The sequence below is a fragment of the Heterocephalus glaber genome, unplaced genomic scaffold (assembly GCF_053883595.1).
Source record: "Heterocephalus glaber isolate CG9 unplaced genomic scaffold, H.glaber_assembly_v1.0 deba00001461, whole genome shotgun sequence".
In the NCBI taxonomy this organism is placed as follows: Eukaryota; Metazoa; Chordata; class Mammalia; order Rodentia; family Bathyergidae; genus Heterocephalus; species Heterocephalus glaber.
The window spans coordinates 5883132-5902418 of NW_028258308.1; positions in this window are offsets into that span (position 1 = coordinate 5883132).

Consider the following 19287-nt stretch of genomic DNA (forward strand, 5'->3'; position numbering starts at 1 on the left):
ATCCTCTTGTTTCATGTGTTACATCACCTCAATTGTAACAACTAACATATGTGCAGCACTTGGAACATGCTAATCAATTGGCAGTGTTGTGAGTTCTTTACATGAATTAATAGATTTAATCATATTTGATTTAAGAAGTTGATTCTTTCCTCTCTATGGATAAGGAGGAAACTGGAACAGTATTAAAACCAGGCTATGTTTTTAAAATGATTTTTAATTGATTTTTTAATTTTAAAACAGTTGTAAGATCACATTAAAACTAACATGAGATTTCTCAAATATTTCCTGCTTTCTTTCATACAAAGCCTCTTTCCTTATCAACATCTCCCATTAGAATGTTACTTTTGTTACAACTAACGAACCTACTTTGATACATGTTAATCACCTAAAGCCCATAGATTTACATTAAGTTTCAGTTTTGGTGTCATGAATTCAATGAATTTGAGCAAATATAATGACACTTATCCATCATTATACAATTAACTATTTTCACTGATTAAAAGTCATCTGTGGGCTGCGGATTTAGCTCAGTGGCGCCAGTGCCTGCCTCACAAGCACAAGGTCCTGAGTTTGATACCCGGTACCAAAAAAAAAAAGTCATCTGTGAATCTGTGCTCTACCTTTTCATTCCTTACTCACAACCCCTAGGAAACCTCTGATCACTCTGCACATTTCATAGCTTTTCCATGTCCAGAATGTTATACAGGATGTAGACTTTTAGGATTGGCTTCTTAGAAGTGTTTTCCTCCATGTCTTTTAATGGCTAGATAGTTTATTTCCTTTTAGTACTGAACATTAGATTTCATAAAAGAACCACAATTAATTTATCTATTCACCTATTGAAGGTCATCTTGATTGTTTCCAGGTTTTGGCAGTTATTAATGAAACTGAAATCAATTTTGTGTGTGTCAGTGTGTGTAAATTTTTGACCCCTTTGAGTTAATTCCATGCAAAATTCTTGCAAATTATAAGGTAAATCATATTTAGTTGTAAAGGAAGTACCAAACTACCTTCAAAACTAACTGAATAGTTTTTCATTCTTATCAGAAATGAATGATACTTCATGTTGCTCCACATCTGCACTATATTTGCTGTTGACAGTGTTCCAGATTTTGGCTATGCTCACAGGTGTGCAGTGATTTCTCCTTATTGTTTTAATCTTCACTTCTTTGATGGGCATCTTTTCATATGTTCATTTGGCATCTGCATGTCTTCTCTGTGAAGTATTTGTTAAGAGTTTTGGCTCATTTTTTAACAGGTTGTTTTCCCATTGATGAGTTTAAGAATTCTTTATATTTTAAATAGCAAACCTTTATCTGATGTTTCTTTAGCAAATATCTTTCTCCAGTCTGTTTTCTTGCTCTCTTAACTCTGTCTTTCTCAGAGCAGATGTTTTTAATTTTACTGTCATACAGCTCATAAGTTATTTATTTCATGTATCATGTTTTTGGTGTTTTATCTAAAATTCCATCATCAATTAGAGTCATCCAGGGTTTTCTCCTTCTATTACCTTCCAGGATTTAAATAGTTTTATCTTTTTCATTTATATTTAGGATCTATTTTGAATTGATTTTTGTGGAGTGTGCAAAGCTTTTGTCTAGATTTTTGTTTTGCAAGTGGATGTCTATTAATTCCAATACAATTTGTTGAAAATATTGTCATAGATGATTTCATTCTGTATAAACATCCGAGTGTATTTAAACAAATTAAGATTATTATAATGTTTCTAGAAGATATATTATTTTGCAACCACCATCATATATACAACCCATTGTTGACTTAAATATAACTATGAAGTGCATAACTATTCAGTACTTGACTGTTCTTTCTGCATTAGCACACTGTCCAGGTTACTGTACTTTTTTTACAGCAACTCTTACAGTCATGTATTTTCACTCTTCCAACTTTGTTCTATTTCTTCAATATTGTGTGCACTACTTTTGGTCTTTGGCTTTCTGATAGAAATTTTAAATGAGTTTTTTGTGTGTACATGATAACTTAGGGACTTTGTTTGGTATTGGTTCCACATGTTAAACTGGAATGGATAGGCATTTTGACAATATTGCATACTCTTATTCATAATTATGAGATACACCTCCATTTAGTTGAGCTCACATTTAATTTTTATTATAAAAATGAATTAAAATGTCATAATAAAATAAAAGAAAACAACAGCAGTTAATACATTGTGTATCGTTATTTTCAAAGTACTCATACTACAAGACATAAACCAAAAAAATTCTTACAAAAAAGAAACAACAAGATTTCTTTTTAATGAACTAAGTTAAACTAATAGTATAAAAGAAACAAATTAGCATATTGAACTAATTTTGAAAAAACAATATGTAATTTGAGGAAGTATTTGAACTTCTTTGTATTCCTCTTTCTATTCCTCTCTCTCTCTCTCTGTATATAGATGTATATATCTCTGAAGGAGAAGTTCAGGTCTGGCTGGGTCAAGTACGCCGCACTCCGGTCTCTTGAGCATGCTCAGAGACAAAAAGCAGAGTTGAGCAAGCTCACTCCAGTGCTTAGAAACTAGATCAAGTCGACCATACCTCCTCACTCTTTGGATCGTTACTCCTTCGCCTCGCCCAGACGATCACCCATACGGCTTAAAATAAATTTAACTATGTTCTCCATTGTGTATAATTATATCCCTTTCCATCCAATTAAATTATGCCAAGGCTAAAGCTGTTATAATCCCGCCTACATAATTGCCCTTTTATTTCACTATATAAACTTGGGTAGTTCCTCAATAAAGCGGAACCATTCCAGAAACCTCCCCGGAGTCGGCTGGTGACTCTGCACCTTACCTTCCCGGTCCGGGCTCCTGAACCTAGGTCTGCGAGCGGGCTTGCGAATGACAACATATCTCTATCTATCTATCTGTCTATCCATCTATCTATCTATCTGTCATCTATCATCTACCTATATCTATCTATCTCTATATATAGTGTTTCTCATCTAAGAGAAACCATGAGATATTTGAGTCATATGTTTGACTTATTTTACTTAACATTGTTTTCTAGTTCTATCCATTTTCCTATGAATGCCTCAAGCTTATCTTTATTTATGTCAGTGTAGTACTCCATTATGTATAAATATCTCATTTTTCTTATTTATTCATCTGTTGTTGGACATGTATGCTGTTTTGGGATCAATCTATTATAAATTGTGCTGCTATTAACATGAGTATGCATGTATCCCTGTAAAATGCTGATTTTAACTCTTGGGAAGACAGCTTGAAGGGGGATAGTTGGGTCAAATGAAATTTCTGTTTTTTGTTTTTTCAGTAATCACTAAACTGATTTTCATAGTGGTTGTACTGGTTTACATTCATACCATCAGTGTAGAAGAGTTCCTTTCTCCCTCATCCTTGCCAATATTTGTGATTATTAGATTATGAGTTCAAAGGAGAAGGGGAACATGGTGGTGGGGAGAAAAGGAACAATAAAATAGAAAGAATAAATGAAAACAAAGCTTTTGTACATAAAGAGGGGAAGAAGGGTCAAGGGGGAATAGAAAAAAGAAGTAAGATATATCATGTACAAGTACAAATTCCTTATGATGAATGTTATCATTATGTATATCTAAAATGTACCAATAAATATTTTGCTTCAAATAAATGAAAAAAGATTATGGGATGATAGTCATTCTTTCTAGGGTAAGATGGTATCTCAGTATAGTTTTACTTTGGATTCTCTGATGTCCAGTGATTATGAGAATTTTTTAATGATTTATTGACCCTTTGTACTTTTGAGAAATGTCTATTCATTTTGGTTGCCCATTTTTTTTTATTTGGTCTTTTATTCTTGGGAGTCTAATTTTTCTGAGTTCTTTCTATATTCTTTTTAAAAAAATTCATTATATGAACCAAGACATATCTTTGTATGCTCTTTGTATTAGTCTTCTCTTCAAGGAATATCTGACACAACTTTTTTTCCCCCACTTTGTAGATTGTTTCTTTGCTCTGTTGGTTGTTTTCTTTGCTGTGTGGAAGATTTTTTTCCATTTCATTTTGTTTTAGTACATGTTTTCAGCACATAATGATCACATTCATCATGTGGGATTTGTACAGGTGCATAACACATTTTAATTCTTTTTCTCTCCTCTTCCTCTCCCCTTCCTCCAAGCTTTCTTCCCCTCTTCTGTAGAAGCTTTTTATTTGGATATTACCCCATTTGCTGATTCTTGGTACTATTCTTTGTGCCACTGAGTTCTGTTCAGAAAGTTCTTGCCCACATCTGTGTTCAAGATTTACATATTTTTTTCTTATAGCAGATTGTGTTTCTGTTTTAACATTTAGATCTTTGATCCATTTTAATTTTAGTTTAGTGCATGGTGAGTTACATGAATGTGGATTATCTGCATGTGGACATCCAATTTCCCAGCACAATTTATTAAAATGGCTATTTTTCCTCTATATTTCAAATAGCTGTATGCCTGGGGTTATTTCTGCTTCTTTTATTCTGTTCCATTGATCCACAAGCTTATTTTTGTGTCAATACCATGCTGTTTTAGTCAGTGTAGCTTTATAGTATATCTTCAAGTCTAGAATTGTGATGCTTCCTGCTTTTCTTTTGGTATCCAGGATTGCTCTTGCTATTGTGAGTCTCTACTGATTCCAAATAAATTTTAGGATTGTTTTCTCTGGCTGTGAGAAATGACATTGATGTTTTGATTGAGATTGCATTAAATACGTATGTCAGTTTTGAAAGTGTGGCCATTTTGACTGTACTGACTCTGCTATCCAGGAACAAGGGCTATCTTTCCATTTTCTGATATTCACCATGCTTTTCTTTTTCAGAGTATTGTTTTTGTTAGTGTAGAGGTCTTTCACTTCCTTAGATTAATACCTAAGTAATTTTTGATGTTACTGTGAATGGTATTGTTTTCCTAATTGTTTTTTCAGTAAATTCATTATTAGCATGTAGGAAAGCTATTGATTTTGTGTTTACTTTGTATTCTGCTATACTCTGCTGAATTTGGTTAGCAATTCTAGGAGTATTGTAGTGGAGATTTTTGGATCTCATAAGTGGGATTATGTCGTTAGCAAATAATGTTTTGACTCCATGCTTCCTTACATGGATTCCTTTATTTTTTTCTTCCCTGATTGCTCTAGCTAATATTTTGAGGACTATGTTGAACAGGATAGTGATAATGGACATCCTTGTCTTATTCATCATTTTAGAGGGAACGTTCTCAGTTATTACCCATTTAATATACTGCTGGCCATAGGTTGGTCATAAATGACTTTTATGATGTTGAAATTAAAGGCCTTCTATAACTATTTTGTTCAAATTTTTTTCTCGAATAGTTGTTGGATTTTGTCAAAGACTTTTTTCTGTATCTATTGTGATGATCATATGATTTTTGTCTTAGGTTTTTTCCTTGTTTTTTTTTTGTCCTTCTTTATGTGTTGTTTGGTCTTTTTGATATTTGTTCCATCCAGTTTGCCAGTACCTTGTTAAGGATTTTTCCATGCATGTTCATTAGAGAAATTGGCCTATAGTTCTATTTTATAGTTTAGTCATTGGTTTCAGAGTCAGCTTAGAATTAGCTCCTGAGGATGATTTTGGAAGTACTCCTAACTTTTCAATTTCATTAAAAATTTGAGGAATATTGTTGTTATATCTTCCCTAAAGTTCTTGTAGAATTTGGCTGTGAATCTGTCAGGTCCCAGGCTTTTCTTAGTTTGTAGTTTTTAAATATATATATATATATATATATATATATATATATATATATATAATTATTATTACTGCTTCCATTTTGTTTCCTGTTATCAGATTGTTAAGTATATTATTGGATTGTTCAAGACCACATTTAATTTTAATTATAATTTTGTAGGTTTCCTCAAATATTGTTAGATTTATAATTAAACTTTTCATTTTGGATTGGGCTAACATATTTTTTTTAATTTCAAATTCTACTTGCTTATTACTATTTATAGTAAAGTTGTATATAGTTGGCTTTTTCATATTGACTTTATAACCTACCATTTTGCAATAATCAGTCATTATTCCTTTGAGTTTTTAGTCAATTCATTTTTACCTCTACACAGATGATCTTGTAATCTGCAGATACAGTTTTTGTTTTGTTTTGATTTTTCAGTACCAGGAATTAAACTCAGGACCCTCCTCTTGCCAGGCAGACATGGCACCACTAAACTACATCCTTGGCCCTACAAATACAATTTTATTTCTTTCTGCTGAATCTGCATTCCTCTCCTCCCCTCCCCTCTCCATCCCTCCCCTCCCCACCTCTCTCTTCTCCTCTCCTCTCTTCTGATTTCCTCATATTTTCTTTCAGAATATCTTGAGTATCAAGTATGACATTTAAAAGAAAAATGCGAAGGCATATCTTTACCTTGTTTCTGAGCTTTGTTGGAAGTTTTGAGTTTCTCACCATTAAGTACAGTGTTAGCTAGAGTTTGTTTGGCAGATATTGTTTATCCAGTTGAGAAAGTTTCTCACTATTCCTAGTTCATTGAGTGGTTTTAAATTTTGTTTATATTTAATATCCCCCTTGAATGAGCGCTGTGTGCTTTTTCTGCATCTATTGATATGATCTTGCCATCTTTCTTTGTTAGCTTATGACATAATTAATTATATTAACTGATTTTTGAATGTTTAACCTATTATTAAAAAGATTGTTTGGTATAATCCCATTTGTCTACTTTTGCTTCTTTTTCCCATTTTTATTGTCTTATAAAAATTGCCTATAGCAGTACACTGAAGTGTTGTTCCAATTTTTTAGTGATTTCATTGCTTCAGGTCTTATACCTTTGGTCTATTTTTACTTTATTTTTGTAAATGGTGAGATGCAGGGATCTAGTTTCATTCTTTTGCATGTGAATATCCAATTTTCCAAGTATTACTTGTTTCAAAGCCTGTCCAGGTTTCCAATGTATGTTCATAGTTCAAAGATCAGCTGGCTTGCTACCCAATGATATAAAAGAACAAAGTATTAGCACTTACAAGACAAAAGAATCTTATACAATATTACCAGGAAAAAGCTAAAATGAAAAGAATGCATGCTGTATGATTCTAAATGAAGTCAAAGAGGAGTCAAAAATATAAACTTGGTAATAATACAAACATACATATTGAATGAGAAAGAATAGAAGAAAGCTTTCCAGTGGGGTGAAAATGCTTTATTTCCTGAGTATGTGTGGTATTCTGTTGCCCACATTTTTTCCAACTTATCTAACTTTGTAAGTTCTTTGGGCAATCGAATTCCAAAAGGGAAAAGAAATAAAATAAGAACTACAAAGTATTTAGGAAAACAATAATGAAAACTGTACGCATGATAGGAAATTTGAGAATTTAACAAGATACAGATTAGCTATTGTCTCCCAGACCATGCCAAGGACTTTAATTCTATGTAAAAGCCATAAAATGATTTTTAATTGGTAGAAGATGTAGCAGGGCTTTATTTATGTATTTTCACAGATCTTATTTTTTAGGATAATTTTAGTCTCACAGAAAATTGAGCAATGATATGATTGTAATTCAAATTGACCTACCAACACAAGTAAGGTAGTACATGCCTGTAAACCCACCACTCTGTGAGGCTGAGGCAGGAAAATCACAAATTTGAGCCCAATCTGCACAACTTAGTTTCTTAGTGAGGACTTTTCCCAAAATAAAAAAGAATGAAAAAGGAGCTGGAGATGTAGTTCATTGTGAGGCCCATGGGTTTAATTCTTAGTACCACCAAAGAAAAGGAAAACAATACCCTCTCCCAACCTTATGATTTTGAAAGTTTAATTGCCAGCTAATAAGCTTTCGGAAAGGGGTCATATCACGACGTGTATAACTTCATCAAGTGCATTAATTCACTTATGAATTCATTAACTAAATGGACAATTCGGAGGTCACTGATGTATATGCTTTTGAAGAGAATATCTTGTCCCTGGCATCAGTCACTGTCAGTCACTGTCTCCCTGTATCTCTGTCTGTCTACATCTGTCTCCCTCTGTCTCCTTCTTCCTTCTCTCCGCCTCCCCCCCACTTCCTGGCTGACATGAGATAAACAGCTTTCTTTCTCTACACCCTACTTCTTACTGTTTCTGCTTGCCACAATCCTAAAAATTGATAAGACTAGACAAATGTGGACGGAAACCTTTGAAATAGTCAAAAATGAACATTTCCTATTTTACAATGATTTATGTCTGGTATTTTTCACAGTGACAAAAAGCTGAGTAACAGCAGAAAGTACAGAGTTCCCATGTTCACTCTGCCCCACCTCCCTCCAATACACACACACATACACACACAAGATCATCCCCCGTTATGAAAGTCCCACAGTAAAGTGGTACATTTATTACAATCAAACCTATATTGACAAGCTTGTATCACCTAAAGTCCATAGTTTCCATTAGGGATATTTTTGATGGTTGTAAGTTCTCTGATGTTTGCCAAATACATAGGGACATGAATCTACCATTGTAGTATTATGCAAAAGAATTTCACTGTCCCAAATTAAAAGTCCCTTTGCTCCTCCTTCTTAGCTCTTAGCAACTACTGATCTTTTCCTGTCTCCACAGTTTTGCTGTTTTCAAAATATTTGTTTTTATATGTTTTTTCACTGTGTAAGGACATGACTAAAGACGAAGTTATTGCAGTATTATGGAGGAGTAAAATGTTCCAAGTTAGGGAGATAAAACCCCATATGTGGAGAATATTTAAGATATATATTGGTAATAAGACTCAGATATAGATGATGAACAAAAGAAAATGATATAAAATGACTAAAGTATTGGGCTTAAACAAAAGTATGAATTGTATTATTCACAGAAGTAAGGAAAGTATGAGGGTATGAGAACATGAGTTTCATTTGGGACATTATTTTAAAATATCCAAGTTAATCAGGTTTGGAGGTCAATAGAGAGTGTCAGGAGAACATGTTCTTAAAATCACCAGAAATAATGAGATCATTTTGTTAGAGATTTTAGGAGAAAAATGCCTGGTATCAAATCTTGAGACCAAATATTGAAAGAAGGCATGGAGAGAATGCTGCAATTGAAACTGGGAGGAAGTGGTCAAGGAAGTGCATGCAGAAAGGGTGGTGTTATTCAGTAACTTTACAGGATTTGGGGGAAGAAAGGAGTTTTTGCCAGAGTTAAATAATGCTCCCAGGAAAGCCACGTGAAATTGAAATTATTCAGAGATTCACTATGTCAGCAGGAATGTCATTGGTGATTTCTATAAGGACGGATAAGTAGGGAAATAGGTGGTAAAAAAAATGCCAGATAAAAAACTAAAAACAGAACAACAAAAGGAACATAGCTATATTTCTGACAGACAGGGACATTTATATAATTAAAAGAAATCTACAACCTGTCAATTTGACACTTCTTTTGTCTTTAAGAAAATACCATTTCAAAGCAGATTGGACTTTAAATGAAAAGTGAATTAAATGAAGCTTAGACCATAATATATACTCTAGATATTTTTTAAAAAACTAATTCTTACATGTGAAATATTTAAAAAAATTTTTTTGAAGCAAAGCTTTTTTTGGTACATTTTAGATATACGCAATGATAACATTCATGATAGGGAATTTGTACTTGTATATGATATATATTGCTTCTTTTTTCCACATTCTCCCTTCTCTTCTACCCTTCTTCCCCTCCTTATATACAAAAGCTTTATTTACATTTTTCTTCTTTTCTCTTTTTTTCTAGTCTTTTCTTCCCACCTTCTTTATTCCCCTTCTCATATTAACATTTTCTTTCCACTTTCTTATATCTATTACACATTTTGGTCCTTATTTACACTTTTACTTTTGGTTACTTACAACAGAGAAATCATGCGATATTTGAATATGTGTCTCTGATTTATTTTACTTAACAGTACATATCCATTTAGTTGGAAATATCTCATGCTTATCCATCTCTATGACAGAATAGTACTCCATTGTATAAAAAATCCACATCTTTATCCATTCGCTGGTAGATGGATACTTGGGCTGTTTATAAGATTTAGCTATTACAAACTCTGCCACTATAAACATGGGTGTGCATATATCACTGTGGTATTCTGCTTTTAATTCTTTCTGGAAGATACCAAGAAGAGGAATAACTGGGTCAAATGAAAACTCTAGTTTTAGTTTTTTGAGGAATCTCCACAATGATTTCCACAGTGGTTGCACCACTCTACCCTCCCACCAACAGTGGAGAAGGGTTCCTTTTTCCTCAAAGCCCCTCCAGTATTTGTTATTGACTGATTTCTTGATCATAGCCATTCTTTCTGGAGTGAGGTGAAATTTTAGTGTTGTTTTCGTTTGCATCTCCTAAATGACCAGTGATGTTGAACATTTTTTCATATATTTAATTTGTTTCTACTTTGTCATTTGAGAAATGTCTAGTCATTTCAGATGCCCATTTTTGGATTGTGTCTTTAAATTTTGTGGGTCTGACTTCTTTTTTTTTTTAGTTCTTTATATATTCTAGATATTAGTCCTTTGTCTGAGGAACAGCTGGCAAAAATCTTTTCCCACACTGTGAGCTGTCTCTGCACTGTGTTGGTGGTTTCTTTTGTGTGCAAAAGATTTTGTTTAATGTAGGTTTTATATTTTTGTTTTGTCTTGATTTTTTTTTTTCAGTACCAGGGATCAAACTCAGTACATTGTGCTTTCTAGGCAGGCTCAGTGGCAAGAGAGTTTTAATAAGATGAGATCCCAGTTGTTGATTCTTTGAGATATTTCCTGTGCAATCAGAATTTTGTTCATTAAGACTTTGTTTATACTGATGTCTTCAAGAGTTCTACCTATCCTATCTTCCAGCAGATTTAGTGTTTCTGTTTTATATTTAGATCTTTGATCCATTTTACTTTTAGTTTCGTGCATGATGAAAGTTATGAGTCTAATATTAATCTTCAGCATGTGGAAAGCCAGTTTTTCCAGCACCATTTATTAAAGAGGCTTTCTTCCTCTTCTAGTGAAGGATGAAGTTGCTTTGCTCCTTTGTCTAAGGAGGCTGAATCATAAGGTGGCTGAGTATGTTTGCAGTTGTTTCTAGATCTTCTAATCAGTTCCATTGATCCTTGGGTTTGGCTTTTTTTTTTTTTTTGCCAGTACAATACCATTTTTATCACAGTAGTTTTTCTGTATAATTTCAAGTGAGGAATTGTTATGCTCCCTGCCTTGCTTTTTTGCCAAGAATTGCTTTTGCAATTCTAGGTCTTCTCTGGTTCCAAACGAATTTTAGGTATGTTTTTCCTAATTCTGTGAGATATGCTACTGGATTTTGATTGGGATTACATTTAATCTGTATAACAATCTTGTAAGTATGACAATTTTCAGAATATTGGTTCTTCCTACCCAAGAACAAGGGAAATCTTTCAATTTTCTTGTTACTTCTTCAATCTTCTTTTTCAGAGTGCTGTAGTTTTCCATGTAAAGGTCTTTTATTTCCTTCATTAAATTGATTCCTACATATTTATTTTTTTGGATGCTGCTGCAGAAGTTGTTGTTTTATCACTTTCATCACAGTGAGTTTGTTCTTTGTGTACATAAGGATATTGATTTTTGAGGGTTGACTTGGTATCCAGCTATGCTACTGAATTTGGTTATTAAATCTAGAAGTCTTCTGGTAGAGGTTTTTCAGACTCCTATGTAGAGTATCATGTCATTCTCAAATAATGATAATTTAACTTCTTTGTTTCCAATCCTTATTCCTTTTATTTCTTTCTCTTGTATAATTACTCTGGCTAATGTTTCTAAAACTCTATTTAATATGAGTGGTGATAGTGGACATCACTGCCTTGTTCATGATTTTAGAGTGAAAACTCAGTTTTTGTCCATTTAATATGATGTTAGCTGTTGGTTTGTTATAGATGTGGACTTTTTATCAGATTGAGATAAAGACCACCTAGTCCAATTCTCTGTAGGGTTTTTAATCATGTGTGAAAATTAATTGAACAAAAGCCATTATTTTGAAACTTAGGCACTTTTATATTAGACAAACACATGAGAAAAATATGAAGAGCAAGTATTTTCAAAGGAATGGTTGACTACAGCTTAATTACACTGCTTATATCTAAAATGTACATTATCCAAACTGATGCAGCCATTAGATTTAAAGTGAAGTAGAGTAATATATTTCAGGAATATGATTTTTAATTTAATATTTCAGGTAGCCTTGGGCCTTGTGTATACCTTATGCTTGTGAAACTATGGCTGTGTAGATTGTATAAAAGCTATGCTGAGAGGTAGGAATTCAATAAAATTATTATATAAGCAGCTTATTATTAAGATTTATATTTGTACAACAATAAAAAACATTTCTTGTATTGTTTTTTGTTTTGTTTTTCTTAAATTCTTTTATTGGTACATTTTAGGTAAACAATACATTTACATTTCTCATTGAGTTCCTGTACCTATACATGATGTATCTTTGTTCTTATTTTTCCCCCATTACCTGTGTGCCCTTCATCCCCTCCACCCTTCCCTATTTACACAGACTTTGTTTCCATTTTTTTTGTCATAATTTTTCCTTTCCCTTCTTTCCTTTCCCCTTCCCCTCCCACCACCCCTACCTCTTTGGACCTTTTCTTCCTATTTCAAATTATCAATTATTCCATTTAATCATTTTAATTCTTATTTACACTTTCAGTTTCTCATGATAGAGAAACTATTTGGTATTTACACATGTGTGTCCTATTTATTTCACTTAAGAGTATGGCCTCAATATGCATCCATTTAGCTATACATGTCTCTAGTTTCTCATTCTTTATGGCTGAGTGGTACTCCATTTTATAAAAATAATCTTCTTTATCCAGTCTCCAGTTGGGCACTTGGGTTGTTTCCAAGCTTTAGCTCTTACCAACTGTGCTGGTATAAACATGGGTGCACATATATCACTGTGGTATGATTCTTTTAATTCTTTTGGGAAGATCCTCAGCAGGGGAATAGCTAGGTTAAATGGTACCTCTAGCCCTAGTTCTTTGAGGTATCTCTATACTGATTTCCACAGTGGTTGCCCCAGTCAGCACTCCCACCAAAAATGTAGAAGGGTTCCTTTCTCTCCACACCCCCGCCAGCATTTTTTATTTGTTGATTTCTTGACAGCAGCCATTCTTTCTGGGGTGAGATGGAATCTCAGTGTTGTTTTCATCTGTATTTCTCAAATGATCAGTGATGTTGAACATTTTTTTCATTTATTTATTTGCTACTTTTATTTCTTTGTCTGAGAAAAGTCTGCTCATTTTAGATGCCCATTTTTGAATTGGGTTTTTTAATTTAGGGGGTCTGATTTTTTTCAGTTCTTTATATATTCTAGATAGTAGTCCTTTGTCTGAGGTACAGCTGCTAAAAATATTTTCCCACATTGTAGCTTGTCTCTTAGCTCTGTTGGTGGTTTCTCTTGCAGTGCAGAAGCTTTTTAATAAGATGAGATCCCTGTTGTTGATCTTTGTGCTAGTTCCTGTGCTTCTATGGTTTTATTCATAAAGTCTTTTCCAATGCTAATATCTTCAAGACTTCTACCTAACTTATCTTCCAGCAAGTTTAGTGTTTCTGCCTTAATATTTAGATCTTTAATTCACTTCAATCTTAGTTTAGTGCATGGTGATAGCTATGGGTCTAGTTTTAATCTCTGGCAGGTTGAAATCCAGTTTTGTACAACTTATTAAAGAGGCTATCTTTCCTCCAATGAGTGTGGTTGGCTCCTTTTTCAAAGAGATGAGGTTGCTGAGTATGTCTGGAGTTGTTTCTGCATCTTCTAATCTATTCCACTGCTCCACTCCATTGCATTGATTTCTGCTGTGATCCTTATAATTTCCTCTCTTGTATGAGCTTTGGGTTTGTTGTGCTCTTCTTTTTCTAAGAGCTTGAGGTTCTGCATTAGGTTATTTAACTGAGTTCTCTCTGTTTTCCTAATATGGGCATTGACTGCTATGAATTTCTGGTGTAAAACTGCTTTCATTGTGTTCGATAGATTCTTGTATGTTGTACTGGCATTGTCATTTACTTGTAGAAACTGTCTAATTTCTTTTTTAATTTCCTCTGTGACCCATCGGTTGTTCAGGATGGTATTGTTCAATTTCCATGTGTTTGTGGGAGTTTTGCAGTTTCTTATGTTATCGATCTCCAATTTTATTGCACTATGGTCTGATAATATACAGGGGGTAACTTCAATTCTTTTGTATTTAGTTAGACATATCCTATGAGGTAGCATGTGGTTTATTTTGGAGAATGACCCTTGTGCACCTGAAGAGAATGAGCATTCTGATTTTGTGGGGTGGAACACTCTGTAAACATCTATTAAGTCCATTTGTTCAATAGCTTGGTCCAGTTCTAGAATTTTGTTGTTGATTTTTTGTCTAGATGATCTGTCTATTTGTGATAGTGGGGTATTGCAGTCCCTCCCTACAACTGTATTAGTGCTTATTTGGTTTTTCATATCCATTAATATTTGTTTTGTGTATTTGGATGCATTCATATTTGGTGCATATATATTTAGGATTGTCATCTCTTCCTCTTGGATTGTTCCCTTCACAAGGATGTAGTGACCATCTTTGACTCTCTTAATTGGTTTTGGGTTGAAGTCTACTTTGTCTGCAAATAAGATTTTTACCCCTGCTTTTTTCTGGGTTCCTGTTGCATGGAGATCTGTTTTCCATCCTTTTACTTTCAGTCTATGAATTTCTTTTTGAGTTAGGTGTGTTTCTTGAATATACCATGTTGTTGGACTTTGCTTCTTAATCCATTCATCCAGTCTATTTCTTTGATTGGTCAATTGAGGCCATTAACATTGATGGTTATAACTGATATATATTGACTTATCATTGTCATGTTATTTTCCTGTTGTTGGTTATATTTTATTATTTTCCCTCTTCTTTTAATTTCTTGCCCTGCCTAATGAATTTGCTCTGTTGGGCCTCATGGAGTTGTGAACTTTGTTGTCTTTTTCTAGGGTATTGTTTAGAATTGTTTAGAATGCTGGTTTTGTATTCGTGAAGTTTCTCAGGTGTTCTTTGTCATGGACGTACCTTATTTCCCCATCAATTTTGAAAGATAGTTTTTCAGGATACATCAGTCTAGGTTGGTGGTTGTTTTCTTTTAGGCCTTGAAATATCTCACTCCAGGCTCTCCTTGACTTGAGTGTTTGTGTTGAAAAGTTTGCTGTGATTCTGATAGGCTTTCCTTTGTATGTGATTTGTTTCTTTTCTCTGTAGTATTTTGTTCTTCTGTTGGTTTTCTGGAATCTTGATTATTATATGTCTGGGTGTAGGTGTTTTTTGATCATGGCTAGTTGGAGTTCTATATGCCTCACTTATCTGTATGTCAAATTCTCCATCTCTGTCTGGAAAATTTTCTACTATTACTTCTGTGAACAGATTTTTTATGTCAATTGTGCTTTCTCCTGTATTTTCATGGACTCCCATCAGCCTTATGTTATTCCTCTTTGCATTATCTAGCAGCTGCTGGATTGATTTCTCTTAGTCCCTCGCTATTTTGAAGAGATCTCTGTTTTTATGGTCTTTAACCACAATCCTGTCATCTATATCTGATAGTCTATCTTCAGATTCCCTTAATCTGCTATGCATGCTTTCAGTGGAGTTTTTAATCTCCTGTATATCTGTTTGAATCTGTTTCATGGATTCCATTTCTTTCTTATGTTGGGTGATCATGGTTTCCATTTCTTTCTTATGCTGGGCATTCATGGCTTCCAGCATATTTCTGAGCTCATCTACTTTTTTTATCTGTTTCTGTTCTAGAGCCTCCAATCATGTCTTTCACTCTGTTCACCATGTCTATAGTTATCTGGGAGATTATTTCTGTTTTGAATTTTTCTGGAGCCTCATTCATCTGTTTTGTTACTTCTTGTGCTATCAGTTCAGGGTGTCCAGGTGATTGATTATCAGACTTTTCCACCTCATTTCCCCCAGAATTTGCCTTTTGTGGGGTGGAAGTCTGATTTTGTGCCTCACTTAAATGTCTTCTCATTTTTGTTTTTGGTACTGTCCTTGGTTCAGTTCCTGGGTTGATACTTTGAAGTTCTTTATTGTGTATCTTTGTTGATGTATTTAGAACCCTTATGGAATGATTGCTTGTCAGAGATGTCTTCCAGATATAGCTTGTCTTGAGGTTTTGAGTCTCTAGTGGCTCTGAGGCTATCTCATTTTCATTATGCCAGGAAGGACAACTGATTAGATCAATCACAATACCTTAGCCCAAGTGATACAATCAGCAACACAATAACATCAGGTACCTCTTAGAAAATGACAATTTGTTGTAGTTATTAATCTATCATCTTTAACTGTATAAATTAGATCAAAATCAAGGACCAACCCAACATATGTTTATAGTGAATAAACTCTTCAATATAGCAACTTTACCCTTCTGGATGGGGAGTTAGTAGGAGTTGGGGAGGGAGGGATAGTTAGGTAGAAGGATAGGGGAAGGTTAGCAGTGAGGCCTGAGGACACAGGTGAGAGAAGGAAAGCAAAGAAAAGAAAAATAAAGAAGAAATACAAATTAGGGCCAGAACAGGAACACAAAGGGAGATGAAGAACAATGTGGGCCAGCAAGAGAATGAAGGAGAGAGAGAGAGAGAGAAGAGAAAAGAAAGAAAAAAGAGAAAATAAAAATTTTAAAAGAGTAGAAAAAGAAAAAAATTAAAAATAAGAGCAAAAAAATGGTAATTTTGAAAATAAATAAAAGATAAAAATGAAGGGCCTCCTTCAGGATATGTATCTAATGTCACAATAGACAACGTGGGCAGCAATGTGCAGATATAAGTCAATGAGTCTCAGTAAGCCAGTCACAGACCCGTGAGATTCAGGCAGATTTCTGGCTGCAAGTTCCAAGTTGAGCTCCCTGACCTCCTGCAGGGTTGAACTATGCAAGGTTCTGGGCAGGTTCCAGCTGCCTTTCCCTTGAAGATAGTCCAGGTTCCGATGGGAGGTGATGATCCCTCCAACTTACCAAGTATGGTTGTCTGGTGCGCTTTTATTGCAGAAATTCTCTTCACTTTTCCAGTGGGCTTCAGTTTTCATCAGGGAGCCTGAGAAGGCCCCTCTCTCTGTTGTTCATTTCTGCAGCTCAGGACAATGCCCTTTATGTCCCTCTGTGCCTCTGTAGTGTAGAACCACATAGCTGCACAGCCAAGAGGCCAGAAGCTGGAAGGGGGGCGAGGGACTCTTGCTGGGGGAGCCCTCTCTGCTGTCCGGTTGCTGGCGGGAGTGCCCGGGGGGGTTCCTCACTGGCTCCTGGTCCCAAGTGGGTGTGTCCTGCCAGACAGAGCTGGACTCAGTCCACCTGGGGTGCTCTGCCTGGGCGGCTCTGGGAGTGGCTTGTGGTCCTCACCCACTCCCGGTCCCATGTATTAAGAGATAACTATCACAAGATATAAAGTAGAAGATGAATGAATTATAATGGAATATGTTAGGATCCAGATCCAAGTGGATAGAGACTTTGCAACTTAATTAATTCCTCTGCCTCAATCCTGAAGCATCTGAAGTTCTCACATTTCATGCGCATAATGATACATATTTTATACCTGTTTTGTAAAAATGTCAAGGAGCTTCTTTTATACATTGTATATTATTAGCCTCATTAACCATAAGCATGTCTAATTCTCCTGGAAATTTATTCTACTTTGCTCATACAATTCATTACTATTCATACAAATCATATTTTTTAATAAAATAACATTTAATAAAACATTTTAATAAAATAACATTTTTCTTTGAATTTAAGGACTTATTTTTCTAAATACAATGATGCAGAAATATTTTGCTTAATTTAAGGAAAGGTAAAGTACTTAAAATATATGGAAATATAAAATTCTTCTGCTTTGCAAATGAGATTTGGTTGTTCTCACCCGTCTTGTTGGTTACTATAAACTTAACTCAATTTAAAAATCAATACAGATCATGTTATTTTATTCTATTTTTATAGGTTGATGATGATTATAGCTACAAGAAAATCTGCAAACATGTTATCTCTCTAAACCCCCAAGTATTTTTTTTAACAACTTCAGACTCCCAGCTAGAATATTCTGAAATTCACTTTCCTTTTCCTGTAAAATTAGACTGGCAGCAAACATTTATGTGAGTTACTGAGCTTGACATCTAATTAACACAGTCTTTATAGGTTTAATGAGCAGTGATAAATTTCTATCCTTTCTTTGGCACATTTTAATTAGTTGTAATTATGAGTGGAGTGACCTGAAAAGATTGTTGTCCCACAGAATCATAGTAAATTTGTATAATTTATATTTGCAGGGACAGAATGTGTTTTTATGACTTGAAAAACTGAAAGGTTATTTAAGCCATTATACTATAGTATTTAAGTCACCATATAAAATACTCAGTAAACCACAGGTAACTAAGACATTGGACATTCATATTTTACCAGCATCAAGTGAAATGCTTCATAAATCCCATTTATCATAGATCATTTCTGGAAAGAGAGTTAGCCTTTGCAATTTAAGTACAACCTGAACTCAGATTCTCATATATATATATATATTATTACTGTGAAAGTTCTGTTCTCTATAATACCTAATATTATTTTAAAATATACTTATTAATGTGTTTTGAATAAAAATATGTTTTTCATATATTAGTTGAAAAGCATATATATTAGGATTAAAATGAAGGGTAATGAAGATACTCCCATTATTTTTATAAAGATTACAAGGTTGCAAAAGAGAAAAGCAAACAATTCTAATAGACATCAACAGGCAAGAGATGGGAGTTGTATATAATTGGAAAACTTATATGTTTAGATACAGTAGGTTAAATAGTTCCAATATTTCCTTTATAAGCAAATGAGGGGACAATGTAGTCTCTGAGGAGCGAGTGTGATGATTAGGACGATGATACAAAAATAATAATGAATAGTTCCTTTGTGGTTATAAATTACTAGATTTATAAGAATTTACATAGTCTTTTAATAACTGATAATTTTTAGGAATGAGTATTAATGAGTTGAATTTTCTCATTTAAGAGAAGGTTACTGAGACTAAGAACAATTTAGCATATAGCAGAATACATTCAGAATATTATATTCAATATAATATTCTCTAAATTAAATGTCTACAACTTCTGTGATAAGCTGCATGCTCATGATGGTCTCTTTTCCCTTTTCTGCATATCAAACATAACTTTCAATCCATAATGAACATTATCAGTACCAAGTTTTAACTCTTCCTCTATTTCCTACAGAATTCAACTCCTGTGGCCACTCCTATACTATGTTATAATTTCCTTCAAGTTGTTTTCTTCAAAAAGGAATCATCTCAGCATAATTCTAGAAGTTTTCTAC